This window comes from Corvus kubaryi, unplaced genomic scaffold (assembly GCF_017639235.1).
Source record: "Corvus kubaryi isolate FWS band 111438036 unplaced genomic scaffold, C.kubaryi_AGA036_p1.0 split1-131, whole genome shotgun sequence".
In the NCBI taxonomy this organism is placed as follows: Eukaryota; Metazoa; Chordata; class Aves; order Passeriformes; family Corvidae; genus Corvus; species Corvus kubaryi.
This window is the reverse complement of record NW_024582073.1, coordinates 2,068,154-2,087,986: the sequence shown is the minus strand read 5'-3', so window position 1 is coordinate 2,087,986 and position 19,833 is coordinate 2,068,154. Positions and strand designations below refer to the sequence as shown.

Genomic DNA, 19,833 nt, shown 5'->3' with positions numbered 1-19,833 from the left:
TTGGATGGCAGAGCATTATCAATCTGATGCAGGGTCTGGGTGAATTCCGTTAATTTGGCTGAATTACATTAGTTTCGGGGTAGCAGGGATATCACACCACTTTAGTTCTGACAGCACATGTAGTTTCTGCTGATTTTTATGCTGGTGCTTAACATATCATTCCAGTAACTTACCTGTGAAAGGAAAAGAAGTTTCCTGAAGTTTGGCCTAAGGTGCGGAAGGACTTTCTTCAAGCCTACCCTCTGCTTCAAGTATGTTAATACCCCAAATTATTTTATAAGCTTTCTAACTTTTCTCTTTATATCCTTCCTATTAAAATCAAAACAAATATATTGTGAGGCGTTTAGCTGTTTCAGAGATGATGGAGGTAAGACAAGGGATCGTGGCATATAGGACTTGTATATATTGAAACAAGCTGATGGCAGTTCGTTTATGCTAGAAAGACAAAACATTCTATAAAAAGGTCCTGTGGACACTGTGCAGACTCAGTACGCAGTGGGTCTTGGATGAGAATTTGGATTACACACTGTGGAAAATGTTTTGAGTTCTGGTTTGTGTTACCTAATGGCATTAAAACATCAGCAGTAAAAATAGGCATCAGGCCTATACAAAACCTAAGCTTGTTTTCGTTGACATCTATAATGTACTACATACTCAGACAGAAAAAGACATGGTGCCTGCCTGCCCTGCTTTTGTAAGCAGATCTCCATGGCTGCAATTGATTTCATTTGACTCTACCCCTGTCCACACGATTCTTCTAAACCCCAGTGCACTGGGTTCTGATACAAATTGGCACAGAAAAGAAACAACCCCACAGAGACATAATAAGTAGCCATATTGATATCTTATGAAAAGTGCAGTGATGTTTTGTATGAATGGCATGCATTTTTACCCTTTTGCCACATGTTGTGATGAAGGTTATTTGTGCATGGAGTAATCTTCTGTCTAAGTGATGTTACTAAAATGCAACTTTGGTTCTTCAGATGTGGATGAAAACTGGCACTTTTTGAAGTTTTAATGCAATGAGTTTTGATCCTGAAGTTCAGTACGTCTGCATGCATAAATGGTCTGACCAAGGTTCCTGACCTCAGTAGAAATGTACTTGATAAGATGAATGACAAGATAGCTGTTTCTAGCTTTATACACGCTTACAGATTAACTCAAAATGGGTTTCAACTTTCTTACTACTCATAGAATCACAGAATATCCTGAGTTGGGAGGGACCCACAAGGATCATCAAAGTCCAACTCCTGGCCCTGCACAGAACAGCCCCAAAAATCACACCATGGGCCTGAGAGCATTGTGTTAATAAATTAATGTACTTAGCATATTTTATTTAGGGATCTTCTTATGCCATATAGCCAAAGATGTAGAAAGTTAGCAGTGCCATTTTAATGCATATTTGTGACTTTAAAGCAGAACTTCATGCATTCATATTAGCTTTTTCCATACTAAGATATTAAAAATCATTTTATACATTGCTGAAATTACTAAAAAGTATACAGAAATACTTGGAGTCATGTTTCTGTGTGTGTAAATTTTCATATGTCTGAAAGTGTCCATCTTCATGATACCTTTGCCATTTAGCACATTGGCTTTGATCCCTCGGTGTCACGATACAATTCTGATCCTCTGGCTTCTCAGTTCTTTGTCCTTTTCGTTTGTTCTCCAGTTGGGGAGAGCTTCATCCCACTAGTTTAGAAGTTGAGAAATTTAGTATTGGTAAGTCAGCTGACAGCGCTCTTGGAAGCAAACAGTTGAGATTTCCGAAAAAGACAAATGTGTCCTCCTCTCTTCTGGGAAAAGCATTTGTATAAGTGATCTGCCACTACAACTCCAGTGAGAGTTATAAAGGTTACTAGTAAAAGTGGCTTCTGGGACTCCTGAGTTTAGTCATTGCTGACAATCATCCAAGATCCACGATATTATCTTGCCTGATGTCAAAATTCTCATTTATCTGAATGGACATACTCCAAGAAAAAGATCGTTTAGAAATGCACTGAACGTTGTCATTGTCTTCATGGGTTCCTGCAAAGGATTGCATATGTGGGGAATGAGAGATTTCTGAATGGATGTAGGATACTGATGGGAAATGTGATTGACCACAGGATGAGCTCAGGACATCTTGTTCTACACACAACTGGAGAAGAAATTACCTCAAATAAAGCATTCTGGTTGCAAGATGATTGTTGCAGGTCTCTTAATGCCAATATATGATCTACAGCAGTTACACACATGAATACCCCTCTTCCTCACTTGACCATAAACTGAACCCTTGTAGAAGTGAGAGTGGGCAGGTTGTGATGGTCTAAAATATTGATAGTTTAATGGCTGGTGTTGAGCCTGTGTTTATTGACTGTGGAGGGATACTACTGGAATAGCATACATAGACAATTGTCGTATCTTTCTTCACCGTGGCTGTAAAGATTCTGTCCTAGACTACCTAGACTCCCAAGTATATGTGTGGCGGTTGTGAATATAAGTAAGCAGCCCCCCAACAACTGTTATGAAGAATTAAGCAACAAACTGGAGTAGAATATTGTATGGTTAAACTTAATAACAGAAGTCCTCACAAATAAAGTATATCTCCATTCACATATCGTAAAGGTAATAGAATCTCAAAGACAGATGGAGCCTCTCAAAATGTTGCCCAGACAGCAGTGAACTTTTGAATAGTATGGAATAGTGACACCACAGCTCTGATGACAGCATCTGCTCTAGTTTGGGTTATGGCTTCTAGAAGCATTATTTAAAACTAATTTACATAAAAATCCAGGCCATAGGATGACTTCCACAACACTTACTTTGGAAGAGTATAGTCTCTCGTTAGTGTCTCAATGGCTGCATGTGTCTGACAAGTAGAAGTAAACCAGCCACGCAGGAAAAAAATCGAGGAAACAATCCTATATAAACCATCACATTACCATCATGCTTGTTCGCTGACTCTGGCTCTTCCCTTTCACTTTTGCAATTACCTTTTCCTGCCACACCCAGTAGTTAATGTAGGTCACCCAAAAGACCTCCATGCAGTTGCTAGAGAAGGGTGGGTTTTGTTGTCCTCAGCTCCCTGTGACAACTCATCAGAAATGCAGTGGAGTGCACGCAACATCTGCTGTTTCTGATAAGTAATCAAAGCAGGCAGAGTCAGTATTGATGATTCAGTGTTATGCTGTAGTTGCCTCTATCACTAATAGCAGTAGTTTTGCCTCTTTGTGGTGGTAACATCAGTTTCCAGAGTTTTCTTGCATCGTTGTTCTCACTAAATGACCTCATTTCTTAAAGTTACTTTGTCAGATGTACTACCAGAAAGGGATGATTACATTAATCCAATTTACTGGTTACTGGGATTTTTGGGAATTTATCTGTTGTAGCTAGGTAACAAAACATAGAAAGGTGTCAACTGGCAAAATGCAAATAAATATACTTCTGCAGGGAGCTTAACTAGGAAACATTTGTCAGTTGAGATTGGACTGAAGGAAAAGACAAACTGTACCAAGTGATTTTGCCAGATTTTTCTTCCATCATCTGTATTTAATATAGAAATTTACTTCACCTGTGCTTTTTGCTTTCCAGAATATTTTTCTTTGGGAAATGTATGGAATAAATTTATTTTTGCTTTAAAGAACATGATGTTTTAGGTGAATTTTTTAAGGGGAGGGAGTTGGATTCAGTGCAATCTAATCTTGATTTCATTTACTGTAATAACAGCGAATGATGTGGATAAGCTGTTCTATAGCTCTGTGAATTCATGTAGATGATTTCTGCTCCTTGCCCATTTTGTTTGAGGTTAGTTAATTCTTTGCCTTGAGTTGGATTGCAAGCTGCTTGACAACATGGGAAAGCAATTGTGCTTATTTTATTTTGTTTGTGCAGTACCATGCAGATCATGGTTATGGAATAAATAATAATTGAAACGGAATTTAGGAGGGATTATTATTGTCCTTTATTCAGTTTCCTTAGACTGAGAAACATCTCCATATTATTTAAGGAAATTGAAACATTTGGATATCATCAAGATATCTGATTACTCCCATGAGGACCTAAACTAATTCTTCCAAATACACTGTTTATGAATGATTTGGTCTGCTATTGATTTTATTTTACCCTCAAATGTTTTTGGACCCTCATGCAGTTGAGAGAAAACAATGGGATGTGACTTGCCATGAAAGACTTTCAGCACTGTGAATTAGATGAAAGCCTTGTGGATATATAAAGTTAGCACGCATTTGTGATTCTTTTCAAAGGTACAGTGCTTCAGTGTGCTTTTTGGAAGCAGTAGTTTAGATGACTAGGCAATAATTTTGATCCTTGTAATGACAGTCTAAGGTTTAAAGTAGTGGTACGTATTTGAGTACAATCAGTTTCAGAATTTAGTTGCTCTATCCTTGATGCAAGGATTTGAAGAGAGGGAGAACTTTTTAGGGTATTACTGAAGAAGTATCTTGAAACATCAGGTTTGTTATGTGCAATAATATGTGTGTAGTAATTTGTATGTTCTGTGGTTGTTGTTTTTCCTCAGCAATATGTTTTTAGAAAATCTCGATGCCTTATCTCTATGCACTGTTTACCAATCTGTGCTCACCCTCTTTCTTTACAAAGACTCAAGGAGGGGCCCTGGGCACTTTTTGATAAATAGGGCCTGTTCTACAGGCATAACAAGGCCTCATCCTGAGTAAAGAGGGAAGTCCTGAGCTGGAGACCTGTTGTAGAAGGTGCCTCCTACATCTGTGAATTTGGTTTTTTTAAAAAAAATATTTTTCAATAAGGCATGAGTATGCCCTAGGTAAATTGCTATGCTGGCAAACTGGTAAGAGAAAAAATGCACTTATCTCACACTAGATCAGTAAAAAGATTCAATATTAAAAATTCAAATATATGAATTACCAAGAAGTACATGGTGCTTGGTTAAAAATACTATGAAACTTACAATTATAATATTCACTGTCAGATGGAGAAGTCCAGAGAAATAGAAATTAGTGTTGCATAAAACACCATCTATGAGTAGACTTCCTGTTGTATCAAACCGACCTGCTTTGAAGTTTTCATTGTTTTAAGGTAGCCTGTGTACCTGTCCTTGCCATCCTTTGACAAGTATCTGATCCTTTCTGTTCGTTTTATTCAGTACCCCAACCCCAAATTGGCCTGAATAGTTACTATGAAAAAAGATTAAAATACCTCCCAAGGAAGCCTCAAAGGTGAGTTGCTGTTCCTCATATTCTCAGTGTGCTGTTTTTGCTGTTTCCCAACTTCTTTTTCAGTGCAGTAGAGACTGCTATACTTCATGCTGACATCAGTTTGTATAGAATAACTTTATGGTTTTCTGCTCGGGGGAGTACATGGTTGGAAAAAAATGAGAGAGACCATTGGATTTGAAAGATCTCTTCGAGTGTTCAGAGGTGGAGCAGTGGCAAACTTGTGTTATGCCAGTTACATGAGAAAAGAATGCTGTGAGGTTCTCTATGGTAGTTGTAGCTGAAGATGAGATGCTGCATAGAGAAGCAACGGTGCTTCACATGGTGTTTGCTCCTGAGAGTTTGAACAGGTTTGTTTAAGACATGCGGTAGATCCAGGTCACCTGACAGCTTTAGGTTTTCAGTCACATTCTGCATAAATTCTTGTGCTGCACCGTATCAGGTCTATGGAAAATTGCAGGAAAATTAAATGTATTATAAGTAAAACATTCAGAGCTGGCTTGCTTACGTATTCTCAGAACACTAGGAAGAAGACCTTACTTTGTGGTCTTTGGTTTTACTCTTGCTGACCTGCTATCAGGAATTTCCTTGACAACAAAATAAGTAGGTTAGAACAATCCCACAGTGGACACCAAAATTATTTAACTGCATACTTTGGACACCAAAATTATTTAAAAACATACTTCTGCAGGAGTCACTTGTTCATAAGTATGTTTTATATGGAAAGTGTTGTGACTTCACAATTGATGTGTTCTGTTTCTTCCTTTATTATATTTTATTATCTAAAAACAATACAGAGTTAAAAATTGCTTCCTAACTAGCAACAATAATTATTTTATTTTGCTCAAGTGCATGACAGTCACACCAGAACCTGAGTTCATGGATGCTCTAGGTCAAGATCATCATGCAGACTTGTCCTGGGTTGCAGTCTATTCTATTACCATCCTCATGAGCTGTTGAAATCAGGTGGGGCAGTGTTTCCTTGCCTCCTCCCCCCAGACTATCTTTCTGTTAATGGCCCATCATTGTCCTGCCGCCTGACTCAGAGATAACTCCCTCCGGACTATCTTCTGTTAATGAGCCTCATCAACACTTGGCCTCATGACTCATTACCCCATTGTGAGATGCTCCACCCAGAGGGAGGAACCAAGCATCCCATCGTGGATATAATCTGAGACGCTGAACACCAGAGACACCCTTCTCACTGGATTTCCAGAGGACAGGAGCTACACAGCCACCACTGGACTTTCTGAGGAAGAACAGACCATTTTTTTTCTACAGGATCACCGCTTCAGAGGACTGCAGCCACCATTCTACCAGACTGCTACCACCACCCTGCCTAACAGGGACTCAGGTTGTACCTTGACTCTGTCAGTTTGAACCAGTGTTTTCTTTTAGTCTTTTTTTTTTTTTTTTTTCCTTTTCTTTAATTTTCCCCATTAAATTGTTATTCTGACTTGGTGCCTCCCACTGGTTTGTTTTCAAACTACTACAAGACTAATCTGTGATCTTCCACTGCCCTCCCCAAACACACGTACTCCCAAAAATCATACATTTGGATGTTACAGCTTATTTTTATTGTAGGTTTTCCAATTACAATGTAATAGTAATATATGACTTTCCTAGCAGTCTTGCTTTTTGTTCATTTCTCCATGTCTGTTTAGTTTTTCCTGCTCTGTTTTGAATGTCCAACCTCTGAAACTGTATAATCTTTTTCTGGAAATTATGTCAACCAGCTATTGCTGAGACTCCTTTACATTTTTAACACAATTACAGTAAGTTCTCAGGAGTTAAAAAGTAGATGTTAGCATATCATTTGGAGACATCCCATTTGTCCCATGAAAATGCAACTTTCATCATCATGGTAGAGCCTGATACTGAAAAATACTGTGTGGTAGCAATTTATCACTTGCTGTGAGGTAGAATGAATGTCTTAGAGCAATGGGGATTCATTGTGTGGATTTTGCATGGTAGATAGAGAAGAAACTGAAAGGGAAAAATCAGCCCTGTAATGTACTTCCTCTAAGTGAAGGAAATCAGTTCTAATTGTCTCAACGTTTATTCCTTAGTGGAACAGTGCTTCTGAGTGTCCGGTCCAGAATGTTTTACAGTCTCCCATGCAATGTCCAGCTATTAGAAACAGTTTATTAGACTGTTGAAACTTATTTTTTAATTTATGCATGTGTCTTATTCTGAAGCAATTAGTTTCAACATCAGACTTAATAACCCCATTCTGTATTCCTAATTGTCCAAGTTATAAACATTTACAAACCTTAATGCAATTTTACAGTACTCTGCAAAGCCTTCTATGGTGTTTAATTGCCTCTATACTCCACTTCATTGGTTGTCTAAGCAAATAATTTTAGATTTGTATTAAATAAGAGGGGCTTTTTTCCTATTTGACAGTTTTTCTGTCCTGTATGGTAACAGATGGGTTGCACTTAGTTCAATGAACCAGATGCAAAATGAGCAGGATTTGCGGTAAAATACTGTTTATGTTGCATTTTTGTTCACACACAATAAATTGTTAGCTTTCTGATAATATAAAGTGAATGTTTACACTCCTTCATTGAAATTAATTAAAATGTATCCACTCTGCTCTGTGAAACAAGTAGTTTTCCAGGCCTGGGTGAGCTCATAGGTACAATTTGTACATTTCTTACTGAAGCTGTATCAGCATAAGGAACTCGTATGTTGTGCTCCCTGAGAGCTGCTATCTCTTGTTCCTGCTCCTGTAACCATCCCTCTGTGCCTGCACAGCTGTTTGTGGTTCTGTGAAATGAACTGGATTAGGAAACATTAATCTTTTTTCTTGAGATACTTTTGAATGAGGATCAGTTCCCTATTCCAGTTGGAATGGCCACACACATGGCTGTGCAGCCACAACTAAGGAACGGACACAGAGGAGAGAACAGACTGAGCAGTGTGAGCTGCTTCAATTGTACTGCCATTGGAAGAAACTATTCAATATGCTCCACATAGCTGTAAAACATACTGTAATTTCTCTTATTTCCTCTGATTTTTGTCTTCCCTTCCTTTTAGACCATCTTTGTCACTGAAGAAAGCATTAGTTGAAAAACTTTGACCATGACTGTGGTATCCCTCAAACTTTTGAAGTAAGTTTTGGCATTTAGAATCATTCTTTTCCTGCAACAAAGGAAGTCGTGTAGAGTTCAATTCCATAGTTTCATTCCTTTGGACTGGAGCTAAAGAAACTAATAACTTCTCAAACAAGAAGATACACTCACCAAGTGCATTTTTAGTGATGGTCTTCTAGACTGGCTTGGTAAATGATTTGTGTGTGAAATGGTTCTGAATGAAGAATTTTGGATAGTTCCTACTTTTAATCTGCTACATCCTTACTATAAGCGTAGCTCCTCTATTGCATATTTGACCTGATTCTGATCTCTGTTTGGCATTGTAAATAGAGAATATTTCCATAGAACCAGTGAAATTACCAAAGTGGCAAATATCTTTTGTCTTCCCTCCCCATCCCAAACACTATCTCAACTCTCATTTGCATTTATTAGTACACTATTATAAGCTATCAGAATTTCTTTTAAAATTTTTTTTCTTCAGAACTATTTCCTTGTGCTTTTTCATGAAAACACATGGCAATATTACAGCATATTTGTCCAAACAGCTATGTGATGATTGGTACAAATTCCTCCTGTAGAGAATGGTGAATGTGATAAGTATCTTCCTTTAATCTACATAAAAGAGCAGTGAAATACAGTATTTTAGCTTGGCTGAAACCTAGCTAATAGTAGTGTGGTTTTCAGGGTTCTGTATACTTTCTAAGGATTTGATAACAGGCATTGCTGATAGCACACAGTTAGACAGTGAGTTGGATTCATTGCAGCTGTTTGCAAATGGCAGAAAGGCAGCAGAAAAACAGAGTGATGTGAATGTTGCTCATAGTGTTCTGTGGAGGGGCAGCTTGGGGTAGCTGGAAAGAAACCTGGAACTGAAAGCGAAGAAGCTCTCCTGGTACTTTCATTCCTTCTATGCTCAGGGAAACAGGACTCTGGAAACACACAGCAGGGCATGTAACATATGTGACTTTGAATTTCATCACCTCGCTGGAGGAGACTGCAAACCCTTGAAAACATCATCTGAGTTGAAAGGGAAAGTTGGAGCAGTTGGAGACACGCTTCCAAGTGCTATATGTAGAATCTTCTTTGATAGTAAACACCCCCTTGAAAACCCATCCAAAGGCTGAAGGAAGACCTGAGATGGTGGTATAAAGCAAGTTAATTCACAATGCTACTTCTGTGGTGTTCTCCTGAACAACTAGCATGGCTGCTGGCTTGAGTGTGGAGAACTTTTGCATTTCTTTTAGCAAACCTAGAAAGCAGGGTTTCAGGAACTACAACAAATAAGTCTCCACAAAACTTACTTGGGAAATAATTCTGTGAATTGGATAGGCTATAGAAGTTGTTTCCCTTGATCTGAAACTGAGTCAGACAGGGAACTTGCATAAGGCTGACTATTTTGTCATGGATTTCTGCTTTGGAGGCCCAGGAAGGGAAAGTTTAGATTGCCCCATCAGAAATACTGAAGTCCTTGACATCAGCATTTTTCATGACTGATACAGTTCTGCTGAAATGTATTTGGCTTGTTTCATTATTGCTGATAAATTGGGTAAATTAGTGGGCAGAACAGAAAGATAAGGTTCTGCAAACAGACTCTGAGGTAGGAGCCATTACAAAACTATGTTTTCTTGCCTGAAGAGGTGAAATTTGATATTGTAACAACCTTCAAGAATTGGAGGAGTGGGATATGCTTCAGACCAAGAGAGAAACAATAGAGTTAAAATCCCACTCAAGGTTGCAAAATGTGAAACAATATGTGCTCAAGGTGATGTTTCAGAATACAGTCCTGCACCAGGCTGCACAGTGAGGAGTGGCTGTCTGTGTGTGTCTTCAAGCTTGTACGATGTACCAGCTTGCTTTTGGGTGGTGGGAAGAAGGAACAGCCTGTATGCCTGCCACAGCCCTTTGGTTATACTGAGGCATATACTGTGTACTAAAAAGGCATGTACTAAGCCCTGTGAACCAGTTACCAATAAGAAATTTATAACTGAAGGGAAGGGGAAGAAGTCTACTTTGTATGGATTTAGACATATGAACCCTAGAATTTAGCAGTACTTCCTGCTTGAATTCCAAGTTCACGTATTAAGATTATCTCAGCATGTGGTGGGGATGAGCTTTCATAATGGTCTTCTCCAGAAACTGTGGAAACAGAAGATTGAAATAAGAGAGTAAATAAATCCCTCCTATACAAATGCAGCCTCTATAGATTGCTGTCCTTGTCTTTCTTAGCTGCTTTTTCCTACAGTTTGCACTGAAATAAGAGTAGGTACACTGAAAATCAGGCATGCTGAAATAGAACTTAGGCTGTGTTTTTGTATAAATAATGCAGAACTAATAGTGTCTGTATTATTTCTGTAGTATCCTTAATATGCTTTTCGTATTTCAGATTGCGTAACTTGGAGTCAGAAGCTAATTTGGCCTTCCCATCAGTGAATGTCACATCAGGGTGCAGGGTGTGGTGTCAGTGTTCAATTCATTTCACAGAACTTGGAATGGAGTAAGACTTAAAGTAACTTTTGTAACCGTTATTCTCTAAATATATCTATTTCCTTAAGATGTACCAGTAATACTGTGTGCTGAACAACTGAATTGTCCAAGTTTACTGAAAATGGGTTTGTCTTTTGCACGTGTTTCTACCAGTGATGGGATCAGATTTTACACATTGTTATGAGTCATTCATCATCAATGCTGCTGCAGTGTTACATTCTAGACTTTAATCTTGCCATTCAGACTTTTGTAGCCTTCCTTGAGAATAATCTTCTCCTTACTCAGTTATGGTTGCACCAAAAAGAGTTGAAATATTTTAAGTCTTGCCTACAGCAGTTAATCCTTCTCCATGCCTACCCTGCAGTAGTGCTGGTACAAGAACTTGTGCAGCTCTATAGTAAATTCTATTGGGAAACCAATCTGGTTCAAAATTGACTTAGTACCTATTCAGTGTTACTGTGGTTTAATTCCCCCAGTTTAATTCACTTTTTTCAGCCACAGAAATGTTTATGTTGGCCCAAGGGAAGAATGCAGGAGCAAGCATCCAGTTAGGGTACACCACTTACTTTGAAAATGCTGGTTTGAGGTTTTAGTTCCAACTGTGCTATAGCTGCTGATGAAGCAATGGCAGCACAGAGCTTAGCTGTCTGATAAGCACCTTTGTGTTCAGGTGGGTTGCAGACCAGCCTGCAACTTTTGCACCTTAGCATTCAGTATTATCTGTGTGCAGTGGCATTGTCTATTTCAGCAACTGGTGCAGCTCTGCAGGAATGAAGCTGTAGAGGAAAACTGATACAGTGGGTTCACTGACCACGCCACTTACATTTTGCTATGTGTGGGAGAATTGGGAGGACTTCAGGTTAGTTTTTTTCTGGTCTCACAGACTGAATTTCCATTACCACTTGGAGCGTACTAGGTGCTGTTCCGGAATACATATCCAAATTTTCTTTCATACAAAAGGATATCTCAGGATTGCTCCATGGACTGAACCAAGGCACATTGAATTGTCTGTATGACAGGGAAAATATCTTTGAAAATATGCATCTGAGCGAAAATGCCGGTATAAATGTGCCAAGGGTAACTCGGCTCTGCCTGTAGATGCTGCAATCAGAATGTTGCACTGTGGTACTGGTGGAGTTTCTGTTGTTGTACATGACTCTCCCATTCTTTCTGATACCACTTCAAAACCTGTTTTGTTGACAGTTCAGCAGCTAGTCCCACTGTGGCTCTCCAAGCTCTGAGACTGATGCATTCATTCACTCTTTGGTGGTGGTAATGGTCAGAAAAAATATATTTTTCAGCACATTTTATCACCCATCTCTATCTTCCTTGGCAGTATTCCATGAAAATTGAGCTAAGTATGACAACATGAAGTCTAAATCAAATAAAAGGTTTTTGGTTGGACTGTTCTTGGTGCACACATGTGAAATTTAGTACCCAAAGAAGGGAATGTCTTGTTCCAGGCTGACTATGGATCTTCCACTGATGGAAACATAGAATCAGAATACCAGTTTGGGAGGGACCTCAAGGATCGTCTGGTCCCACCTTTCTTGGCAAAAGCACAGTCTAAACAAGATGGCCCAGCACCGCATCCAGCTGAATCTTAACAGCATCCGACACTGGGGAATCCAGCAGTTCCCTGGGGAACTTATTCCAATGGCTGAATGCTCTTGTGAAAGATTGTCCTCCTGTGTCTAATTGAAATCTCCCCAGGAATAACTTGTACCCCTTACCCCTTGTCTTTGCCATGTGACTCCAAGCAGAAAGGGAATATCCATCTCCATGAGGCTTTGCCAAAAAGAGGGAAGTGTAAAGACAGTGCTTGAAAGTGTTTTGTTTGCTGTGTAATGGAAAATGTTGAACATTTCACATTCGTTGTTGAACGCACATTTCACTGTTTAATTCCACTTTTCTCATACTATTGATTTTTCTTAGATTAAGCTCTAAGGCCTTGATTCTGAGCTGAGTATTACTGCAGTATGAATAATTGCAGAGATATTTTTTATCTTAGCACAGTTGAAAAGTTTTTTGTTTCACTAACTGGGGCTCAAACTATTTATAGAGAGAATTGTGCCATGTGGCTACAATCTGTAGTAAATTCAAGTGCTTTTATAACAAAGCCCTAATTTTGAAGGGATTTCAGTCTTTTTGGTTATGCATAAATTTGAATTTCTGGACTGAGGATAAAGAATCAGGTGGGGTTTTTTTACTTTTTAAAAGAAATAAATGCTGACTCTTCCTTTTCCTCCTGTTCTGGAGCTTAAATATCTTGGCAGCAGTGTTTGAAAAAGTTCTAGTTAAACTAGTTTTGGAAAATAGTTTGGCAGGCCACAGTGGAGTAAAGCCAAAGTATGTTAGATGTAAGTTTTAAAACCTAATTGTAAGCTAAAATTATACCTATAGTGGGAGAGAGTGATGTGCAACTCAAATACAATATTTGCCTCTTCCCTCGCCTCCTTTTTTCTTCTTCTCCAGTTAGTCAAGCTGTGCTAGACTGCTAGAAACAGTGCTCAGAATTCTCATGGATCCTGCATTTCTTCTGCCTGAGCCTCAATCAGTGTGGATGGAAATGACATAGTTAAGTAGTTCTTCGAAAAATAGCTTATTTTTCATATCGTATATCGTATATCATATATCATCATTAGGTAAAATTTTCACATGCCTTAAAAATTAAGTTGTGTGGAGTCTATAGCACTGGAGATAACTGATCTTTTTCTTTGCTACATCATTTCTTGCAAAATAGTTGAACCAAAGGCTGTTTCCATTTCCCATTATACCTTCCAGTGTCGTACAAACACAGCTACTTTCAAATACTTTAGTTTATCTGCTGTTGACTTTAGAAGTACAATTTGTAATATGACAGGATGACTGCAGGATATTATTTTTAAAGTTTGTATAAAATGGATTGTGCATCTTTTTTCCCACAGTGAAAATGTCTAGACTCTTCAGAACCTTTGTAAAGCTGTTATCCAGACAAATTAGTTCCATGAATTTGAGTCACATCAGCCTCAAGAATTATCCAAATAAATGTGGTCACCAAGTCATTTTACTCTTAGCTATAATACAAAACACTGCTTGTAATCTATAAAGCTGACAGAAAATTGCTTATCTGATACAGCCCGACTTCTTTTCTTCTTCTTTTCCTCTGTTTTTCTTTTTTCTTTTATTTTTCTTTTTTCAAGATTTTCTGTTCATCTAAGCGTTAAAAATATTTCCCATCAGAGTGGGCATTCTGTTGCATAATAATTTTGGCTGTCTCTCAGCATTGCTAAATTGTATTAAGCATAGATGTCATAAGGAATAATTTGTGGCTAACATCTGATGCCTAGCCTAAGAGTAGAAGTCCATGTAATACCCAGTTATATTCTTAGGGAGATGTTCAATTCATTTTGGGGAAGTAGAGATGTCATAATCTTACTAGTCTATAGCTTCTTTTTGATCTTTTATACCATTCCAAAATTCATACCAGTGCCAGAAATTAACTCTTCCTTATCCACGACTTCTCATCTGGTTTTGATTGCACTTTCCAAATAGCCTTTGATTCAGCATGAACTTGTTACTTGTGCTTTCTGTGTGCCATATACTCAGTTTGATAAATTTTGAACAAAAAAATCCTCTGAGCACTACTCACATTCACTTAGTCCATCTCCTTGCTTTTACACAACCTCCAACGAGTGCTTTGTTTTACTTCCAAGTGGTTAAAACTGTGAACCTTATTTTGTTTGGTCTTTTGTCTTTTGTGGAAGAAAGGGGAGAAGAAAAGAAGCAATGTGAATAAATTGAGTTAAGCTAAGTTTAGGAAGAGCCAGACTCATAGTTTTAACACTTTCCCCAGCTGGTTGATATTTTCATGCTGTTTGTGTTGTCTTTGAAGAGAACCTGTTAGCAGAACATAACTTTAATCATATGAAATAGCTTTCTGAGAGATACAGTTTTTTCAAAGTTTGCATTATAGAATGAAAGGAAATATGAAATTACTTTAATTATTGAAGAAGTCATGGCATGTCATCACATCATTTATCCCAGTGTATATTTTATGGTGATAGGCATGAAATGTAAGGTACCTGCTTTCTCAGATGTATTTTCTGCTCTTTTGGATGATTTGTGTCTAGGTTATGACAAAATTTCTAATGTCACACACTCATGCAACTTTCACAGCAGAGAGCAAAGTTATAAATAAAAAAAAAGAAGAGAGTCTTTTCTGAAGAAGTAGCTGCCTTTGATCTGTTTGATCTCTGGTCTCAGTAGTTTAACTGCCTTTTTCTCCTTTTCTCATGTTTTGGCTTAATATCTGTCACCAGTTTCACATGAATCATTGCAGTCCAGTGCTGAGCCCACCAATGTCCTTCAAGAGTAAACCTATTTTTTTCTGCTCTGGACAATTTATCCGTTTGCTGTTGCCTGTCTTGAACACCCTTTCAGAAGTATTCCTGACCATCACACAGTTGTCTGCTCTATGTGGTGGGTTTTGTCATTCCCATCAGAAAAAAAAAAAACCTCTTCTAAAGCTTCTTTTGAAGGTAATTGATCAGTTCTAATGATTTGGAGATTTTTATTTTTTTTCTTTTTTTCATTTCTCTTTGCGATTGTTAGGAATTGCAGAGTAAGTGAAATGTGCCCATCTGGACCCCTGTGGAGTCTTAGCCTTCCTGCTTAGGCCGTTACCTTGCTATAGTTGACGTGTAGAATAAGTTGTCTTGAAAATTTCAGAAGAAATACCTGTTTATGGTGCATGGCTAGAGGAACAGCATTTTTCTTTCTCAGATTTGTACTCTCAGCTTTCAAAAATTTCTCTCAACTTTATGTCAGCAGAAGACTGTAGTGTGTCATCATGCAGTTAATCTTTAGGGATAATTAGAGTGGTGCTACTGGAGAGTTACACATGAGGAGGTAGAACATCTACCATCATTTAGAGGCAAAGTAATTGCAGATGGTTTGCACACAACAGTCAGGCTTCTATGGCAGTTTCCTTAAGTATCTGCAGTGCTGAAGCATAGTATCAGATTTCATTGATATTTGTCTTCTTTTTTAAAGTTTTGTGCCTGCAGGGTCTGGAAATAGAGAGGAAGTTAGATTTTGGGGAGTAAATCCCTGCCTAAATCAGAAGAAGATGACAGTTCCAGGTGAGTCATCTGGATTATCTTCAAGGTTGATTTTTACCTTTTGTTCTAGCCAGAAATTCTGCTGTATGTATGATAGATCTCTAAAACTCTCTTTGGCTAGCACCAAAAAACATGTCTAATTTGTGCACCACTGAAACTTTGCTAGAAGGTACAAAGTTGCTCTTAATTCAGAAAATCTCAAGGAGATTTTGTGCTTCATATCCTTTTATCTAGACCCAGGCTTCCTGCCTTAGATTTCCAAACTTCCATCCTATTTTGTTACTTCAATTAGAGCTTGTTATTTGTCTTTTAAGTATACCAGATTGATAGCATTTAACAAGGATATATTTTTCAAAAAGGTTTATAATCTCAGACCAAATAACCGGAAAGAATCATGTTCTTACTAATGGATGATGTGTGGACTAGTAATTGCTGCATTTTTTTTCTTTTTTCCGCCCTCTTTACCAAAAAATTGATAGATAATGTTCTAGGTAGTTCAATAACAGATGTTGAACTCTGGAGGGTTTATTTGAGAAGGCTACATAAAGTTTGTGAAACTGGAGGTATTTTGGTCTTTTGACCTATTATTTTTAGATTTCAGTGGAGAAATGCTGAAGAATAGCAGTGATTTTCCTTCTATTTTCATCCAAGTATTTCTAAATTGTTTTTCTTTTGAACTTTAGAATTATGTTGGGGGGGAGAGGGGTGGGTTTGAGCCAAAGCAAACAATTCTTATTATAAAACTAGAAGCAATTTAAAATATTTTAAGGAGTATTTTCATGGTGGAGCAATTACTGTATCTTTGTATTTTCCTGTCTGATGAATTATGATTGAAAAAGGCAGAAAATAATGGAAGTTTGAACTTAGTATGTATGTGAAATGTGAAAGAAGGTCAGAATTAAAGGGAAATAAAAGAAAGTAACTGGAAGTTACGGGAGTCTGATCACAGGGAACATTTGGTTCTGCTTCAGCCTCTTCAGCTGCTGGAACTTGAGATGCATGAGATATGCGTGTGTATTGCTGGCTAAGTTTCTAGGGACAGAAATAAAGAGCAATAGTTTGACAAATGCATGCCAAAGTGGCATTTTCTGAAGGCCAATAAAGCAATGCATAGGTGAAAAAGGATCTTAGCCAAGGTATACTTGCTGACAGGTTGATTATCATTTAAACTAGCTAAGATTTTTTTTTTTTAGATTAAGCATGAAGGATTTTAATCATTAATTTAATTACACTGATTATAATAATTTTATGTAACAAAATTCATTTTATGAGTATCTGTTGCTGGTATAGAACAACTAAAGCTTCATGTTTTTATAGTGTTTCCATGAGGAATATGTACTTACTCTGTGCCAAAAATTTTTGCATTATGAAAATATGTATCATTTACAGGTGTTACTAACCAATGGTCAGGTTCAATAAAAATCAGTAGGTTGGTGAAATATTCCATCTAGTACTAATAAGGGAAGTGGTGGCATTTTGAAATTAGAAGTAATTTCAATGACATTTTCCACTCAATGTTTTACCCAAAAGGAGTTGTATGTGTTCTAGTTCTATGAAATAAGATATCTGATGTCAGAAGCTTTTTTCAAGTAGCTGCTAAAATGAGCTGTCTCATCTTTCCTGCCTGTCATTTCCTAGATCATTGCATTTCAGCTAGCAGCTTGTTTTCTGGGTTTGGCCCTTGAGATAGTGAATCTGTCCTGGACCTCTTTTTCTCCTGCAGCAAGTAAGGAATGGGTTGTGGCCAGATCCTGCCTCTGTTCACACAGGCAGCTGGAACTCAATTTGCTGTCATTGTCTCCAGAGCTCATGAGAAGAAAGTGAGCAAGCAGAACAGTTTTACTCCAAAACTGTGATCCAGCCATAATAACAGTATCTTTTTGCATAGTAGGAACTGAGAAATAGTGTAGTTTGCACTCATGAATACACACAAAGCCACATACACACAAAATACGTGGAAGGATATCTCTTTGGTGACAGCTAGTCTACTTATTTGCAGTGTATGGACTTTTGAGGGCCTGAATTGTGCATTTGGAGTGGGGTTTTTCAAGCAAATATATTTGGCTGTATTAGGACCTAGCTTTCTATGGGGTTTTCCCCACAACTTATTCACAGCATGGCTGGAGATGAAGCTGATTTGTGTATAGGTTTAGAAAAAGTGGTTGACTCAGGAAAAAATAAGGGGAGAAATATCTGGTTTCACTTAAATAAGTGAAAGATAAAGAAGAAATATGTGAACGTAGATTTGAAGAACAAATATGAGACAAGTTGGTAACTAAACGGGCTTGCTGTTCTGTATTGCTAATGTTCAGTACCTCTTAGTTAGAAGAGGACATTTGAGGGAGTTATCTGTATGACATCCCCTGACCTTTTCAGTCAGAAGTTGGTCATGCCATTCAGGATCATTGGATGTGGCAAGGGAAGAAAGTGACTGAGGGAAGGAGGTGGTATAGAATGTTTATTGAGATGCTTTGTGTCTGCTGAAAATGGAATACAAAGTTATACATTTATGGGGCCTTCTGCTGTCACAACAAAAAAAATTGGAAAATTGTGTTTCACCCAATCTTCGTGTGGGAGAAGTAATGGCTGTCCCAACGACTTCCTATTTGCTATGTGACGCAAATTATCCTGAAAACACATTTGCTAGTATTTATTTTAACTAGTGCATCAGTTATTACTGCAAGTACATTACAGCAAGCAGCCTTCGTGTGGTTTGTCCCTCTGTGCCATTTGCTAGTCCATGAAGTAGCTTCATAGGTACAGTAAATGCAATTTAATGCTCAAGTGACTTTTGATTTTTATAAGCAGAACTGCCTCCTGGCAAAACGATGGAACTGCTAAGCTGTTTGCTTTTCTAATGCTTCCAGATGATTTATATTGAAGATGAAGTTGCTAGTAAAGAACTATCATGCTGGCTGGCTGGGAGTATAGAAACACACATGCGCCCTAAGTTGGGTTTTCTCTCAAATATTTGCGTTATTCCATATGTTATTTTTTATTTACAGAATACTCATTGCTTTATGAACCAATGCTTGTGCTTCCTCAATGCTCTGCTGAAATGATTCTCCTGTTATTGCTGAACTTGGATTTATTCCAAGAGACGATCTGGTTTCTTCAGGCAGACTTGCCAATGTTTCAGTCTTTATATGTTGCATCAAATCTGCGTGGATCTGAAAGCATGTCTTCATCATGGTTATGCAATTGTCATGCGTAGCTGTGATTTGATTAAAATACAAAAGAATACTTCTTTCTTAATGGAAGTTCATAGAGGATTTTTGATGTACCCTCAGAAGATGTTGACCAGGGCCTTGCTGTCTGCAGTGCTCTGTTAAGTTACATTGTGGAGCACTGCAGCCTGTGCAGGATCTCTGGAAAGCCACAGCACATGGTCGGGGTCACTTTCTGTACCTGTTGCTAACCCCCCCTGGAAATCTGTGAGCAAGATCTCAGTGTGCAACTGTCGAGGTCAGTACTGTTTTTTGCTGCATTTCGAAGTCTTGGTCATGTTCTACCTGTGAGATGTTACATGCAGTCAAGCGGTTTATTGACTTGCTTAAAAGATACTGAGAAATTTGGAAGTCCTTCCAAAAAATTGCCCAGTTGAAGGTTATAGTGTTCTTCAAACTCTGTTCCTGAAGCGTTAAATGTAGTGGTGCTATTTAAAGCCAAGAATGAAAAGGGATCGCTCTGGCATTAGTTACCTCAGTTATAAATCATGTTAGATGTTTGGATTTATATGATCTTGATATGTACAATATATATTGAGAATGTCTCTCTGCAGTGCTCACATTTAATGTCAAAGGGTAGTGCTCTGTAACAGGGTTGCTCTAGTGACTTTGCAGTGACTTCTTATTCCAGTGATTTCATATACAAAAGACACAGTGTTTGATTTTGCAGGGTGCAGAAAGTACCTCCAAGGAATCTGGGGTGGTCTTAACAGCACTAACTTCAGACCAC

At 38.1% G+C, this 19,833-nt stretch overlaps 1 protein-coding gene across 9 annotated transcripts in view; it reads left to right on the top strand.

The window, feature by feature from the left end:
* SLC7A2 (solute carrier family 7 member 2) overlaps positions 1–19,833 on the top strand; it is a 53,871-nt gene that overhangs the window by 1,407 nt on the left and 32,631 nt on the right. For 4 of the 9 annotated variants that reach the window (XM_042053136.1, XM_042053133.1, XM_042053131.1 and 1 more), the window contains exons 2-4: positions 166–251; positions 8,235–8,308; positions 10,674–10,784. The gene's annotated coding sequence lies outside the window, so the exon portion shown is untranslated. Of the gene's footprint in view, positions 1–165; positions 252–6,505; positions 6,547–8,234; positions 8,309–10,673; positions 10,797–15,807; positions 15,898–19,833 lie in introns of those variants that run through there. The other 5 variants (XM_042053132.1, XM_042053137.1, XM_042053134.1 and 2 more) reach the window with 5 other exon arrangements.